Genomic DNA, 18982 nt, shown 5'->3' with positions numbered 1-18982 from the left:
ACCATTTTGCTACAGCAAATTTCTTCATATTTTTTAAGCTTATAATGCCCTGTTCTAAATAGGGATTGCACTTTTCTGCTTCTATCTGCCTTCTAGTCACCTTACTAAGAGTTATGTATATATATATATTTTTCATTTTGTTTTAGGCGAGTTGACCTCTTTCAGTATTTCCTGTAATGCAGGCTTTGTATTGGAGAATTCCCTCAGTTTTTGTATGTCTGAATAGGTCTTTATTTCTCCTTCATATCTAAAAAAGAGCTTAGCTAGATACATTATTCTTGACTGGTAGTTCCTTTCATTTAATAGTTTGAATATTTGATTCCACTCCTTTCTTGCTTGTAAGGTTTATGCTGAGAAGTCCAATGATAATCTAATGGATTTTCCTTTATAGGTTATTGTTTCTTTTCCCTGTCTTTGATTCCTGATTTTAGTATAATGTGTCTTGGAGAAGGCTTTTTTTTTTTTATGAGATATTTGGGTGTTCTGTTGACTTCTTGAATTCCAAGCTCCAGCTCATTCCTTAGATTTTGGAAATTTTCATCAACTATTTGTCTGAAAATGCTTTCTAAACCCTGCTTATTTTCCTCCCCTTTGAGAATGCCCATTATTCTTATGCTTCCTTTCCTGATGGTATCAGCTAGTTCTTGTATTTTTCTTTCATTATTTTTTATTCTTCAGTTTCTCTCTTCGTGATTTATTTCTAGATTTATGTTTTTGATATAGATCCTTTCCTCCACTAGAATGACTGACTCTATTTTCCAAGCTTGCTATTTTGTTTTTCATCTCTTTCATTGTATTTTTTATATCCAGAAGATATATTCTGTTCAATCTCCTTATTAAAAAACTCATTTTGCTCATCTAGTTGTTTTTTCAGTTTCTAGAATTGTCAATATGAATTATTTTGGATCTCATTGAGTTTTTTCAGAAGTACCATCCTGAATTCTCTGTCATTTAAGTCGCATATTTCTATGTCCTTAAGCTTATTTTCTAGATATTTTTATCTTTCTTTCTTAGCTACCTTGTCACCTTGGTTGTTTATGGTATTTAATGGACTATTTCTTCACTTGGGCATTAATGGAAGTGTATTTTGTTTTTTTTTTTTTCCCAGAAAGAAGATTTATTATATGAAGGTATCTCTTTAGCCTTTTGCAAAGAAGGCATTTTCTTTTGGTTTACAGTAGGTGGCAACTAAGCCTCTTGGATTACTCTTTATATAGTCTTATTAATGTCTTTTTTTTCTTATAAATATTCAATCGCACTTGTTACTCTCAGTCTCAATCCCTGTCAGTGTTAGCAACAGTTTCCGTAGTGTTTGTTCAGATTCCCCTGGGGCTCTGCAGTGTTCTGTTCTGGATATGGGGGGAGGGGTCCTCTGGGTTGGGGTTGGGTGTTGCTGCTCAGCCTCACATCTTGCAGCCATGGCTGGTAATAATCAACTGTTGCTCTTCTGCCATTTCCACTTCTCTGGTCTCTGCCCTGATCCCTTGGCACTGCCACTGCATGAAGCACACAGGTCTCTCAGGCAGGGCTGTTCAGGGAACCTGCTTCACCTCTTTCCCTACTTCCCCTTCAGGGAGCTCAGGCTGGGAGTTACAGCTTCTTTGTTTCTCTAGGTCTACTGTCCTACTCCCCAAGTTCTTACCTGTAGTAGCTCTTATGTGCTGATCTCATGCTCAGATGTGCTGGTGTAAAGGTTGAGTGTTTTTGTTGAGTTTTAGATGTTCAGCTTATTGTTGTTTCAAGTGGAGGGATGTGGGGACATCTCTCACTCTACCATGTTTCTGACATTACTCTCCATAGTGTTTAAATACAGCAAATATACTTAAATCCAAGTAATTTCAAATAGTCATTATTATTATTTTTTGCATGGCCTACTGTGTACTAATAATACTACTAGGCAATTGTAAACTATTTTGTAATAAGCCTGATGAACACATTGTAGAGAACGTTGGATTGCTTACTTCCTGTTTTAAAATGTTTTCAAGTATAACTAGCTTAATTTACAAGAAATACATTTATATAAATAAAAAAATCCACATATGTAACCAAAGACTTTGTGAAACATATAGGCAGTCATTTTACATGCAGATTTACATGCAAATTATTCTAAAATGTGACCCCCTATCTTTGATCTTTTCCTGAACCTATCACCCTACCATGTAGTCAATATTTTCTTTTCCATATCACACACTCATCTCAAAAGAAACATATCCAAAATTACAGAAATATTTCTCCCAAAACATCATTTTCCATATTTTTAGAGTAACTTGTTGGCTCTGCACCCATCTAGATAATCAGGGCAGATATTAAAGGTGTCATCTTTGACTCCTCTTTTTGACATTACATTCTATTCATTATCAAGTTTCATTGACATTATGCCATAATTAGATTGAGAGACCAATTACTTTTCATAAGTCTTCTCTTTACCCCAGCTTAGTAAAAGCCACAATGATCTCCTGATTATTTGCATAACCTCTTCATGTTACCTTTGTCTCCTGAAAATCCATTTTCTACCCCAAAGCTGCATATATGTTATATTTTTTGGTTAAACATCTACCAATGACAGGGCTTCACCTTAGAATGAAGGCCAGAATCCCCCATAATCTCAGTTTAAATTCTTTGTCTACTACAACCTCCTTTCATACATAGCTTTGCAAGTGCATGGTACACTCATAGGTGGTAATTTTTTTTTTAACTACAAATGTGTGGCAATGTTGATCTCCTTAGCTCTTCAGGATACCTGGTTAGGCCTGAGCAGCTAGAACTCCCAGACCGGTTACTTTTCCTATAAGCATTATAACCTACCTACCCAGTACTTTAAAAATGTTTTGCAAGTACTGCTTTGTTTATGTTGACTTAACTCTTAGAAGTTTGGAGTAACTCTCTAATATTTTCATCACTCTCATACTTGCTCATAGCCCACCCATTTCACTTCTTATCTAAATTATCTTTTTTATTCATAAGTCAAAACTAGCCCTTCCTTCTGTCAGAAACAACACACCTGACAACAACAACAACAATAACAAAAACATAGTCCTAATCATACCAACACCAACTCTCTGGCTACTTTATACCTGTAATCAGACAGCTTAATATAATATAACTGGAGCTCAAACACATAACCACAATGAGAAGTTTTACTTTAGCTTCCAGACCAAACTTTATTACATTTCCCCGCATTTCCATAATCCCTTTCCCTCTTTGAGATAACTATTTTACATCTTCTCTTCTCAAACACTCAAAACCACTTTCCCCTCTCCTTTCTAGCTGAGGACCCTGCTTCCCATTCCACTGAGAAAACAGAAGCATTCAAACACGTAAACAAAAAATTCCTTTGTGCTTCCAAAATCATCCATCATCCTCCCTGTCTCTGTTCCCATATGCTCCGACTTTCCTCCATGTTCCTCTTTAAGGCCAGGCTCTGCCCTTTACATTGGTATTATAGTCTCTTACCTGCTCAAAGACTGCTCCAGCCAATATTTCTTATCTTCTAAATCATTGCTTTTCCCTTTCTTATTTATTCCCATCAGTATACAACATGCTTTAATATTGCCCATCCTAAACAACAACCAAACAACAGCTACAACAAAACACTACCCTGGACCTCTTATCATCCTCCTATTACTGGTGAATTTCCTAATCCTATTTACCTTAAAGCTTCTCAATAATTTTATTTTAATTTACTTTTTTCTTGTATATTCCATGTGTGCTCCCACTTCAAAACCTCTGTAATTTTGGTTCCTTCCTACTAGGATCCTCTCTCTAAAATATCTCATGTTTACCTCCTCTTCTTTCTAATGCCTCCTTGTCATAGAAGTATTCCTTAGTTGCCTTATATTAAAACAGTATCCCCAATTACACCCTCCTTTTTCTCCTACCCTGCCTGTCCTATTTTTCTCCATGATTCCGGTATGTTAAAAAATAATTTCATTTTTTCTCCCCAATCTTCTCTACAACTTTAAATTCTTATATTGGTCATTTTGTTGTTGTTGTTGTCATTGTTGGTTGTTGTTGTTATTGTTGTTGTATATTTCTGGCACCTTGAAAAATTTCTGGCACCTTGAAAAATCTCTGGCATGTAATAGGTACTCAATAAATATTTATTAAATGATTGAATGTGTCCAATAGTTTAAGATATTTATTTTTGGCCTTTTACTACACATTTCCCTCTAAGCATACTTTTACTACATTGTCTCTACTTCCTTTTTTTTATTTTAGACTTTTGAATATTCATATCTTTGATGATCCAGGTTTTTCAGGTTTCATTCATTCTTCCTAAAGTATATCCCTTCTCTCCTTTCCTGACCAATCCACTTACCATTTGATTTCGGCCAAGTGCTTTCCTTCCCTAACACTCCAGTGTTACCTAATATATGAATTCAATTCATCCTGAACTACTTCATAGCATTTATCCCAATCACAAATGTATAAATTTTACTTTTTTGAGTGGCTTTCACATTAGACTCTCCCATTAGACTATGAGCTTCTTAATAGTTGACAGCATGAACATCAAGATCTCTTTTCTGAGAAGTCCTCTTTAACTTTTCCATAAAGTCTTCAGTGTCTTTTCTCTAATCTTATTTTACACAATTCCACCGCAGTGTTTTTATCTCTACAGTGGGGTACAAAATTAGTAGATATAATTTGGTGGATATTGTCATCAGTTCCCGAGCTGATTGCCTGTCCTATATACATTTCTACCCCAATAAATCTTGCCATGTGCATAGACATGATCAGTCAAATTGATCAACTAAGATGTTACAGCTGACTCAGTATAGAAACAGACTAAAGTGAAACAGTAATATGTTTTAAGATATGTAACATAATTTTCCAAAACTTATTTGGTTGGTTGATATGTTTGATTAGTGTTCCAAGAGAAATGCATCTGTGGTGAGATGTCTCAGCATATTAATGTCTCAGATTGAAATTTTAAAAAAATTATCACTGAAATAGCAGCAAATAAGTCATCTACATGATATAACTTCATTAGTGTCAGGTAGGTTCTTAAAGCAAACACTCTTCAAAACAGTTGATTATTGCTTGGTATTCTTTAGTCAGGAACATATTGCTTAGGTTTAAGTCATTATAATTTCATCTTGAATTTTGTCATTCAATAAATACTCATCAATACCACTTATACTACACTGCACTTGATGATAAATTTACACAGGTTTACATCTTATAATTTATAAGCCTCATCATCATGAAGTATGTTGTTCCCCTGCCTGGTTTCCTACACTGGCCTGCATAACATAATTCTCACACAATTTTGAACTCTCAACTTCAGCATTACCTAGCTCCTTGACTACTGCATATAGTGTTGAAAACTTCATTTTATACACAGGGTTGGGAACTCTGTGTATTTTCATTGTAATACTCTCATGCTTAATTAAAATTTTCATAGAAATGTTTGTCCATGACTATGAACTCTTTTAGGTCAGGAAACATATTTTTGCCATGTTTTATGCCCAGAGTTTAACACAATGCTTAAAAATGTTTATTGAGGGAATGACTCAACACATATTTGAAATAAATGGTGAGTTACTGTACCAACATAATTTCCCCACCCTCATCAGAGAATAGGCTACAGGGAATGAGTGAATATGCATAATCTATCATTATCCTGAATATGCTGATAAATCAAAATGAAATCAAGTGCCCAAAATGTAAAGAATCTTCAAGTAAAACAAAGTATACTCTGTCAAGGCAGTGTTCAGTGAATAAAAAGATTAGTGTTGAGTATTTCAAATGTGAACCATAACAATATATAGCCATTTGTTGGCTACAAACATGTTAATAAAATCAGAGGGAGGTCAAAATTTTACTTACTATTTAGTGAGTAAAATATGCTATTATATTAAGCATAAATGATGAAAAAATAATATTTTAGACCAACTTACAGGTGATAGTCCTAAAAAAATCATTTAAAAGTGCACATGAAAGCTAAGATTATTACAATCAAAGTGATTTATAGGAGCAATAGTACACTCACAATTTATTGTCTCAAGAGTCTCTACCAGTAAATTAAAGTTATCATGAGGAAATGACAGAATTAGATAGTATTGAAGAAGAGTATGATTCTATTTGTTTAACATGAATCTCTTTAAAATGTTTTCCTTTTTAAACAAATTTGTCCTGGGTATAAATTAAAATAAAAATAAGAAAAATAAAATGAAAGAAATATGCACTCACACACACACATACAGAGATATCTGACTTTGGCTACTAAATGAAGCAATTTTCTTTTACCATATGAAAGGGCAATTTAAAGACATATTTATACTTCATGGTGCAAGCTATAAGCCTGACTTATTGGAAAATAGTTAATTTAATGTCCTTGATTGAGCTGCATAGCTGTCTGTAATTTGACAATAAAGCAGTACACTTTTTGTTTTTCCTTAAAAAGAAAAAAATAGTTTAACACAGCACATTGGAATGTTAAAATGATTTCAAGAAAGATTAATAACATCCACATGATAGTTATTCTCTTGCTTTGCAAGAAAACACATTATCTATTCCATAACAATTGATTGCTTTTCTGAGGAATGTCCTTGATTTCAGCAGTATTGTTCAGGCTTTTGATACTAATCTGTATCATGTTGTTAGGAAAGAATCTCACCTCATCAGACATTCTGCAAAAAACAAAAAGTTCTGCACCTGATAAATCATCCAGAGTCTCAAAGTGACAATTTTCACTTGAAGAACTGGTCTCCTCTGAATACTTTTAAAATAAAAAAAATCGGAGGTATGTTCTAGAATGAAAAACAAAACAAAACAAAACAAAACAAAATTTATTGTCTTAAACAAGAGAAGTGTTATATAAATAGAAAATCAAACTTGCCCTTTCAAAGTTACTTTGTTACTTTGTGCCTTTTTGAGGTGTACTTTATTTTTTTCACTGGTTTCAGGAATATCCATCAGTTTTTTTAAAACTGGACACAGAACAATACATTGTCCATTACCAAAATTGTTCCATCTACTTAGAAAACAATTTTGGAACTTAGCGGTTAATTTTATTTACTTAAAAAGGAAGAAAAATCAGTAACTCAGTTTTACAAATAGCATTTTTTTTTATATTTTCACTTTCTCTTCCTGCTAAGCCATATGCCCTTAAAGGACAACATGTATAATGGAATAAATACAGTCCTACACTCAGAGACCCTTAGTGGAAATGCTATTGCCATTCCCTTCATGGAGTAACCTAGAACGATTAGTTAACTTGTTCACTTTTCTGCATCTTATTTACTCATAGAAAAAACTGAGTCAATATTCCTATCACAAAGGTTGTTGTGATGTTTAAATAAGGAATATATAAGCAATGGGCCATACAACATCAAAAAATAGTGATTTTTGTATATATGGCAGTTATTTTGACCATTTGAATTTTTTTATGCAGTGGTTAGCAAACTTTCCTATAGAGTTGTCAATTAGTGAACAAAAAACTATTTTATTAAATCAACTAGTATTGATTAAATACCTCTATTGTCATACCTTATAATTGAATATACATTAAAACTTAAAAAGCACTATTGTAGATTAACCAAACCATGCAATAAGCTGAAGTGGCTGATTAAATGAGAGAGGAAATGTAATTTGAAGGCACTCCAGACCCTCTGGACAATTACAAAGATTTCATAAATATTGATCTTCTAGAGTGTCAACCTAGTAACATAGCTCAGAAAATTTCAGTGCAGTAATTGTCATTGCTACCAGGTATATATTTATCTATCAATGTTAGGGTTATATATAAACTGAGAAGTTCTATCTTCTTCATGATAGCACAAAAATACTATTTTGTTCTGTTAGTGAGCATATTTAATATTGTATGAATTTTAAAATGTATATGACTACATGCAATTAAATGAATTATATATCATCACTTAAATATATATGGTATATATATGGTATATATACATACACACACACACACACTCATGTATGCATATTGTACACATTCACAAATCTATGGAAAACTAGGACAGAATTGAAATTCTATAGCATTGATAACAGACCTGACAGTAAAGTGATTGCATTTCCTTCCTCTAACTACTAGTATTCCCTCAGTTTGAATATTTTTTGAGTGTGGAAAAGTACCAAAATGGTAGAAAGCTTTCTGTAAGAGTAGTCCATTGAGAGATTTTGCGACTGGTCACAGTTGTATTACCAGAAGCATACGTGTACAGAATTACTAAGCCTAAGGAGGGTTAGAATGAAACGAAAGAAAACAGAGTAAGTAGATAAGGAATCAGCCACAAAAGAGGTTAAGGAATAGAATAAGATTCAAGAACTTGAAACAGTGATTTGGAATTTAAGACTAGCCCATGAGGACTTTACGTGTGTATGTGTATGTGTGTGTGTAACATTAAATTCATCTATAACTCAGGATGAGTACCCTTAAAATCTACTATATTATCATCTTTATTTTTTCCTTTCTTCACTTCTCTCAACAACTTTTTTCCTCTTTTACTCCTTTTTCTTTTCTCCTCTTTGCCCAATTATCATTTTATTTTTCCTGTCTATTTTTATCTTGAGAAAGACTGACCCTCAATATTATTTTCCTGAGAACTAGTTTTAGAATTAAAACATGAAATTAAGGAATATAAAGAGAGCTGCTATTCACTCCTGCAAATCCAAGTTTGCTGACCTTAAAGTATAGTGTGGATCACAGCTATTCCATTGATTTTGGCAGTGATTGATAATAAGGGGGATGGGAATAATTAAAGAGCATATGATGTGTTTGTTTGCATTTTGAAGGACTTCTATAGAGTATATGCAGTCAAAGGCATGGTACATTAAATAAATCAAATAGCTCAATAAATAAATCAGCACAATCTGCCAAAAATGAGCAGAGGTGGCTCGCAATGCAGCAGGCCTACGTATCAGGCCTTAGGCAAGCTGTTTCCTCCAGGGTGAAGTCATCAAACAGAGCCCAAAACCAGAGATGATTCGCCCTTTGAAGGATTCAGAATCTCAATAGAAAATCTTAACTGTAATAAAATATTTTACAATTTGTACAAAAATGTATGGTTTGAGACCTTGATTCAGACATATTTTCACATTGTACCTCCTCAATAATTTTGTGAAATGTTATTTATGGATGTGAAAAAGAAAGCTCACAGAGGAGAGATACTTAAGGCCACATAACTAAAGAGAATCCTTCTGAAAGAAGCTTTCTCCATATTCCACACTCTTTCCTCTGCACAGAACATGTCATAAAGAATAATGTTTCTCACATTTTAATGTCACAACTGATTTCACATGTTCAGATTAAACTCCGTAAGAACTGGTGAGTCTTGGGGGTGGTGGGTTAATATATTGACAAATTAGAAAAGTTACAAAAATGTACATGAAATAGGTAAATGGATTTGGAATATAAATATAATAGGTTTAGTAAGAAAAAACCCACATATGTCTAATAATGTAAACTAAAATAAGATAAAGTTTATGCTACTTTGTAATGTAAAAGTGAAGTGAACTAACATGATTAGAGTAAGGCTATAAGATACTCAGCCAAAGCAAAGACCACCATGACTGGAAAAATAAAGTCTCATGTCAAAATAAAGATCTGGTTCCATGAGAAATGTCTTAAAGTAAATAAATAGTTACAGAATGTACCTTAAAAATGACTGAATTAATGAATTCTATTATGTCCATTACTTAGCTACTTTGCATCAATACAACTATAAAATAATGTCATCTACTTTATATCCCATGTTTTACCTCAGACCTTCTAAAAGAACATTCTGATTATGGACAGTTAACTTTAGTAGGACAATATTTTGAAGATTGTTTTAGGTACTAGTGATATTACTCACTGAGGATTTAGAATTAATAAAACAATTGTTAAAGTATTCAACTTTTGTTGCTGTGGTTCATATTTGTTTTGTGACCACAAGTATCTTTGAAAACACACAGAAAGTTTTAAGACCTCTGTCATGGAATACAAAGACATTCTTTCATGAAAAAAAAACAAAACATACTATTGTATAAAATTCAGAATTCCATTTGTTGACTTCCTAGGATTCCAAGGACTCATTTAAAAACTCTGAAACAACATTTTCCATGTGTATTACCCTTTGTCCTCTGTCAACAATTGGATCCAAACTTATTGACCACACCTTACATTTCAGAATAATTAGGTTTAAAACAGTATACATTTGTAAAACCAGTGTATTTCTTGAGACTAACACTTTATAATTTTAATGGAGCATATATTTGGGACAAAAAAATTAGTAAGTTATTAAGTGTCAAGGAATGTTGCTTATGAGTTGAGACAATATGTTACAATAAATTGTACTATGTATCTCAGAAACTTATTCAAGAATTTATTCAAAATGCTTTCAAAACAAAGCAATCACTTATCATTTAGATTAAACAGTTGGAGCAGTTAGTTCTGAGTTTGACTAATCACCTGTCAGCATACTTTTCAAAAACATTGGAAGAGCTAGTAAGAAGTATAAGAATAGAAATTGAACATTGTTATAATATATTCCTCGGAAGCTGGCAAAATATTATTGTCTTAAGTCATTGGTTTTAAAAAAGTCACAAAGCTTTTTGTTTTTTTGGTTTTTTTTTTTGCTTACACTGAATTTACAGCATTAAAAAAAAAACACTTTTTGGAACTATAAAGAATTCAAAGTTAAACAAGGAGATTTCCAAACCTAATTGTAATTTGTACTTTGATTGATATGTCAATTTAAGACCATGGATATTAGACACCTTTAAAACACACACACACATGCACACAGACTATCCTGTATTTGGTTCATTTCTGTGATGAAACTTGCAGCATTCTGTAATGGCAAATCCAGTGACTCCATTCCAGTCATTTAAACTGAGAGGAAGTGGGCAACAATAGAAAAGTAAATAGAGTATGACAGGAAGCTAGACTTGGGATAAACAACCTCTTGAAATCTGAAATCACAGAACATCACTCCTCTTCATGTGTAGAAAGAGAGGAAGAGAGGGTTAACATTTACTTGCATATAAATATAGCATAGCCTTACTTAAATTGTGTGTTTGTGAACTTTCATGGAGAGAGTAATCTTAACCTTCATCAAAGCATTATAGACTTTGAGTTTAATCACTTATTTATTCATTCAACAAATATACATTGGGTGTTTACCCTCCTCCAGTAAAAGTGTTGGTCCTAGAATTAAAATGAACACTACGATTTAGTGACTCTTCTACAGAATCTCAAAGATTATTAGAAGAGCAAAACATAAGTGTGTGTGTGTGTGTGTGTGTGTGTGTGTGTGTGTGCGCGCGTGCACGCATTTGAATATCATATGACAGAAGCAAAGAAAAAAAATCACCTGAGTTTAGTGGACCATCTCAAGGAGATCGTTCTAACCAAGATGGCCACTGAAGCAGGTCATAATAAAATACGGGATTGACAGATATATAATAGGAGATCTGTACATTAGCAAAAGAAAGTCAGAGCTACAAAGGAGATGGAGAAAGTCCTGATATGGTAACATCATAAAGTTTATTTGTCTCACTATCTAGTATTGATGTACAATACACATGCTGCAAATAGACATGGTGACAGAAGCCTGTGCTTTTAGTATTGCATTCTAAAAAAGCATTGGACTTCCTGAAGGGGAAGTGGGTTTATATAATTCTATACATAAGTATAATGTCATTAGAAGTTAAAAGGTATCTTTATATTTGTATGTTTGGGAGGAAAAGGAAGCAGGATATTTGGCAAGTTGTTCAATAACTCTATCCCTTAGTTTTCTCAAGTTGATAACAGAAGAAATTAATAATACTGTCTCAGATTTTTGCTGAAGATTAAATGAGAAAATACCTACAAAAAAAGAGTAGTTGAAGGCATATGGTAATTATCAACAAGTTTAGCTATTGCTATAACTAATACAATTAATATATTTTCCAATAATTTGATACATTTGTACTGTGAATGCAGTGACATTAAACAAATAGAGTATTATATCTACCAGAGCTCATTTTGTTATAAAAGGCTTTAAAAGAAATACGAACATGTGCATCTTTAAGGCTGACCTCATTAGAAGGGTTTTATGACTGGCTTTCTAATGAAGTTATTTTCATTCACATTTTGTTGAAAATAATCTTTATCATACCAAGGCATTTTAAACATTAAATTTCTTTGTTATTTGACATAATGAGTATTTGGTTCCATTCTTTATGTTTATTGACTTGTAGATTCTGTCCATGAGGTAAATAAAAATGATGAGCCTTTGATTACTAGAAGTTTTTCAAATCAGATGAAAAAATAATTTTTCAGTGATATCATGATATCATGCAACATTTCATCAAAGCTCTACATAATTTGTAACTTTGAGACAAAGCCTAGAAACAAATAATACTGCAATTACTATTTTCAGTACTATGGGATTTGCAATTCTGTATAGTCTTATTCAGGAAATAGACCTGGTAATTTCATTTAATATATTGGGTTTCATGCTAGTGAGATACACTGGTGGAAGAGAAGGGGAAAGAACAAAAATAAATTCCATTAAGTCTGCATCTTTCAAGCTGAGTATTTACGAAAGTCTACTAATTGAATATTTTCTTCTCCCCAAAGAGTTTGAAATAATATTATATGTAAAGGTTAAAAGCGTTACAAACATTAAGAAAAATATTTTCCATATATAAATTAGATTATATTCTCAAGTAGTCTGTGGATGTATGTTCGTGTGTGCCTGTGTGTGTGTGTGTGTGTGTGTGTGTGTGTGTGTGTGTTTAGGGAGAGAAAGAATTGTACTTATGGTGTTATTTCACAAGCATTAAACATTTGGTTAAATAGGATTTGAAATCATTAGCATATGCCAAAATCAAATAACATCCCTTTCTTATTTTTTGCCATCAGCATTTGATTAACTGGCATGTGTCAATAAACAAGTTGACAAGCTCCAGGAAAAGAGGCCAGTTTTATCAGCATGGTAAAATCACACGGGAAAGCATGCTTCAGAATTAAGTATCTGAAAACTGTTATGCTGTTTTCTGCATTTTTCTCATATATTTCCATTCTTCATAGATTATGCAACAAATTTAAATTGCTAAAGCCACTCTTGAAATAAATGCTACTCAATTCCAGTGGATAATTACGGTCGTTATTTCATATATTAGCTTTGACGGAAAGAGAACTTGGTATTTTCTCTGAGAGCAGCTCACCCAGAATGAAATCTGGAAGGTCTGATTTGGGGTTGCTTCAAACTATGAGTTGGTACAGTTCAACGGCGGTAGTAATATAATGCACTCATCCATCTCTGTTTCCTTTTATTCACCGGGATTAAACTGTGTACAGAGTTTGATACTGCCTATCACTAAACAATTATTGTTGTTTGAAAAACAAATTTAAACTCCTAAGTCTAGAAATATTGGGATAAGTGTGGAGAATAGAAAAGTATATACCTCAGTGGTTCTCTCTGTGAACAGTGATAAAGTAAAACTGGAGACTGAAAAGGTTAATGATAGCTTGCGTACTGATATTTGGGAAATGCCGTTCTAGATTGAGCATGACAAATTCTAATGCAATGAAATACAATCTTGGGGTTGCACCATCATTTTAGTCATTTGATCCCATTAGTGAAGTGTGCTGGCACTTCCTTTCCGGAGCTATGATTCATGCAGGACATCAGAAGATGAGTTAAGTGATATTTTGGGAATACTCTGTTGATTAATAGTCAACAGGGGAAATCCAGCTTGAAAAACTGGATTGACTTCCCATATGAACTGCATAGGGCAAAAGCTCATTGCTGTAGAGAAAAACCACAGCAAACTTAACATCTTTGAATGTTAATGGAAGCTCCAAATTAATATATTTTATGAAATTTTAAAATCATTCTTTTTTCAAACCTTGCTTTTTTTAAAAAAAAAAAAAAAGCATGATAGTATTCTGTTATTTGGGTGCATTGCCATTGCTGAGGAGTCAAAAAGAAAAAAATTTTAAAAAGTAACATTTATAAATGAGTCTATAATAATAATATCCCTACAGACTACTTAAATAATTCTATCTTTAAAAAGAAAAGAAAATGAATAATATAAACTTACAAAAAAATATCAAAGTTATATAACATAAACTCTCAGAAAAAAAATGTTACTACATCTACAAAACTGGTTTTCCATATACAATAGATTTCAGTAAATCATAGTGGAAATCTTATGAATTTTGCAATACAAAAGAAAAATATAAGTCATTTTTGAGTAGAAAATTACAGAGACGTACACCTAATGAGTTGATTATTAACAGTTTAATTAGCTTGGTCAGTTGGTTGCTAGGTTCAGACCTGGTTTATACCAGTTCAATTTAATTCTGTTCTATGACAATAACATAAACTCCCACCCTCATCTATCTATCCCGTATGTAATTTGATAATAGTGCTTAGCAGTTCCACTGATCTCAAGACTATTTTTGGTACAATGTATCCTTTTCCCTACTACTAGAGCAGTTGTTTTAAAATTAGCAATAATCTTATTATTACCTTGCTTAGAGGAGTCCGAAGATTCCTCTTTGTCCTAGACATCAAACTAGACTAAACAACTGAAGAGTGTTCTGGACTACTCCTTGAGAAAATCTATCCCAAACTTGAAAGTAAATTAGAAAAGTTATTTGTTGTCCTTTTAATGACATAATAAAGCATTGTCTAACAAGCCCACCTAATGGGTGATCTAGTGATACAGGCTATGGAATTTTATTTGACTTATTATTCACTTTTAATCTTATTAATTAAGGTCCCAGAAAAAAATAGTAAATTTTAGAAAACTACTAAATTGCCACTACTTTTTGTCTACAGAAGTGTAAATTATTTCTGTATGGTAGAAAATGCTATGTTTTAATTGTTTTATAGAGTATTAACCAGTTCTATATTTAACTTTGCAATCTTATCACAGTATTGGGTAAATGATAGATACATAGATCAGATAGATAATAGGTAGATGGATGATAGAGAGAGAAAGAAGATAGAGACCAAGACAGAGACAGAGAGACAGAGAGAGACAGAGATGATAGATTGACAGACAGACAGATGGAGCTTTATTTTTTAATTTTTGAAAATTATGATTTTACATCCTCCATCTTCTAAACTATCTTCTATTTCTACACATAGAGAAACATTTCTCCATGTGTGAACTTCTCTCAAGTGCCTCTAAGAAGGTTTGTGCATGTTGTATACATTGCTTAGAATATTTTTCTTCCATTAGGTCTGGGCATCTCATTTTCATCCTTAAATATGTAACATATAGTTTTTGAAGCAGAGATAGATGCACCATAAAGCTAATGGAGATTAATAATCAGAGTTCCCCACTTTCATAAAGCTCCTTCCAAGACCTTGGGAGAAACCCTAGAAGAACATTCATTTTTTTTTTTTTTTTAACCGTGAGAAAGCTAAATATTTAAACCACCATTGGTTAGGGCTACTAATTATTTCCACTTAAAAAAAAAATGCATCCACACTTTTTTATTTGTTCGTTTAGTAGTTATAAGAATAACCATGGGCATCTCTAAAACCTATATAAGGGAAGCAGAATCGTAGAAATATTTAGTTTGAGTTAGTGGAATGTTTTTATGTGATGTGCAGTTACCTCCATGTATAATGATATTATTGCTAGCCACCCCGATGAAAGAATGGTTTCCAAGATTATTACTACTTACCCACTGTTCTGACCCACCCAGCAATATGAAAAATGGGGTAAGGCTAGAGCTGATATAAGTGTATCCCCAGGTCTCCAGCAAGTGCTTAAGTTGTTGAAGAAAGACAGGGTTTGAAAATATGGAGCTAGGCACTAACCTTGGAAACATTTTCAAGCATCCAATGTGTAAAATTATAAGAGAAATATTTGGATTTCATTTACATTTACTTTAAACATAGAAGTTATCTGTTGATAATGCAATTATACACCATAAACACACCATATTTTTATTCCTTTGTGGATATGAATTATTCATATATCCAGAAAGGGGCCATAGTGATGTAGTTGTCCATTTTTGAGTAGTGCATGCATATCATGCAGAATCATCTATAAACCATCCCTGAGTCTTCTCTTCCTCAGTCAATTGATCATAGAGAATTTGCCATGAGGCTATAAGTGAAGGATAGAAGAAAAAGGCAATGTAGTAGGATTAGGGACCATGGGTATTTGCACCACTTCTTTTTGTAACTTATGCTAACAAGGTTTACTTGGCTCCATCATGCAAATACCAGTTTTATTTGATGATAGAGTGCTGCTCTATATACTCAATTTTATGGCTTGGTAGGTCAGAAGACAATCAATTTATGATGAGCAGCTCAGGTCACATAGTAACTTGGTAGCCATGGTTAAGCATTCAGTTTCCACTAAGACCCACTAGCAAGCAGTTCAAACTCTGTTTCTCAAAAGGAACATAGTTATCTGTAGAAGATAGTAGGGCTTTCCTCCTCTGGATCTGTGTTATGATTCATTGATAACCACCTGTCGAAGACTCCAAATAGCATCCCATCTGCTACCAATATTTCAAGCACCTTTTTGAATCTGCTGGATAATTTGGGCCGAACATCAGAGCAGCTTTTTAGCCTTGAACTAATAAATATAAATATTATTTATACCGATAGACAGAATCTTAGTTAGAAAATTCTACTTCTGTTCTTGACTTCTGCTGTGATGATTCAATGGATACAAAAGTCATGTATCTGTTATCTTCAAAAAATCCAGTGTCAGGGAATACTTTGAATTTTTAATCCTTAGAGGAATTATTCAATAGTTGTCCAACCACACCCTTGCCTGTTCCTTTAGAGCAGGCAATCTCAACAAGGAATCTCCTAGCTTAACTACTTTCTGCAATCTAATAGACAGAATTTTCCAATTCATCAAAACTTGGTTTACTTTTTAACAATCTTCCGTCAATTTATCTTGATTCTCATTATTGACTATAAAAAGCAAGGAGAAAATAGTATTCACCTTTAACACTTTGCTTGTACATATCCTCTGCTAAGTACCTGAGTTCATCGCTTAACAAATTTGGACTTCTAAAAAACCGTAAGGCACAATTCAGCTGTTTTCTACCACTATATCCCAAGAACCACCTCTCCTCTAATTTCTAATAGCATGTTTCTCATTTTCTTCTAATCCCTCACCAAAAGCACCTTTAACATTCATCGTTTCTACAAAATTCTGTTTATGATGATATATCTATTATCTTAGACAATATAGGGTTTCTCCGCAATGCTACTCACCTCCTCCTGAGTCTTCACTGGCAGAGTCATTAGCATCCATATTTCTACAAACAATCTATTAAAGTCAATATAGACTTTTTGTATCATGCTGCTCAAAATTCTTTTAGCCTATGCTCATTACCAATTCTGAGGCCCCTTCTACATTTTCAGGTATTTGTTACAGCAGTACTCCATTTCTTAATACCAAAATCCATATTAGTTTCATGTGGCTGTTATAACAACTTACCACAAATTTGGTGGCTTAAAACAACATACATTTATATTTTTACAGTTTTAAGAGGAAAAAATCAAGGTATAAGCATGCCCACACCCCCCATGAGAGTCCCTATGCAATAATCTATTCTTTGCCCTTTCTAGATTCTAGTGGCTGCAAACATTCCTTGGTTTGTAGCTGCATCACTCCGATCTCTGCGTCTCCTCTGTGTGTCTTCTCCTCTTCTGTATGTATCAAATTTACCTCTGCTTCCTTCCTGTAAGGATACATGTGATGGCATTTGTAGTCCATGATAATAATCTAAGATAATCTTTAATTGAATCTGCCAAGATCGTCCCCCCCCCCCCCCACAAATAAAGTAACATTCACGATTCTAGGAGTTAAGACCTGATATCTTTAGGGCCACAATTCATCCCAATTTGTGCTTTAATTATATTTCTTATCTCAAAATGTTAATATTTCTAATGTAATGGAATAAATAATCCAAATGTGGTCATTTAAAAATAATACATATGCTCTTATCAAGAAAGCTGATTGTAGTATCATATAATGAAGGCCACTACCATTATCATTTGTTTTGTCCTTTGATACTGAAATCGAAATCAAACTCTTTTTCTAGGCAACTTTTTAGCCATAATCACTGAGGAAAACAGGGAGACAACAAATTCCAGAATAAATTCCACTTATGCATATTGAATACTGAATAGGGCTTACATAAAAGTCATAAAATAGGCTATCTCTCAGGTGTGGTCATTTTTCCTGTGTCCCTGAGATATAAGGGGCACAAAGAGGCAGCTTGGAGATATAGAAAGAGCACTGTACAAAGAATCCACATACTTAGACTTAGTTCATTCTCTGGCATTTACTCTGTGTATGTTCTTAGGGAAGTGACAATAGCTCTAAGACAAAATTTCACCATCTATGTAATGGAGATAATAACAATTGTCTTATCTACCTTACAGGGTTACTGCTGGGGAAAAAAAGAAAATAAATATATATGAAAAATATTTGCTAATGCAAAAATAATAGGCAAACAAAAACTTAAACATATTAATTATATAAACTGGGTGCTTTTTATCAATACCTAAGAATATGCCATGGTATAAGTAAGTTAAAAAGGTAAAAGTATGTGTGTGTGTGTGTGTGTGTGTGTGCGTGTGTGTAGTCACAGAGCCTGAGAAAAGGTTTACAATGGGGTACTCTGGCAAAGAATCTTTAATGAACAATAACCTGGAACTCCAAGAGAAAATGTCCTTGAAGCTGTATCCCTAGGAACCAGGAGCACTGGTATCAGAAGTTCAGTAGAACTGAATTCATAACATCCAGGGCCATGAGGATCTGTAAGAACAATTCAGTCAATTTAAACAAGTGGGAGAGGTGACAGTTCATACAGAGGAATTTCTCCCCGCATCCAAACTTCTGCATTCTTAAGTCTAGTGGCCTTACATGGTAAGATACCTATATTTGTGGTCAAGTTAAGCCCTGTATCAGACTCAGTCTAGGTGTGAATCCTTTCTCAAGTTGTTCGTATTCCCTCTTTTTATGATCCAGAAAAGTTTCAAGTAATCTCAAGGAT

This window comes from Rousettus aegyptiacus, unplaced genomic scaffold (assembly GCF_014176215.1).
Source record: "Rousettus aegyptiacus isolate mRouAeg1 unplaced genomic scaffold, mRouAeg1.p scaffold_m13_p_3, whole genome shotgun sequence".
NCBI lineage: Eukaryota > Metazoa > Chordata > Mammalia > Chiroptera > Pteropodidae > Rousettus > Rousettus aegyptiacus.
This window is presented reverse-complemented; position numbering follows the sequence as displayed.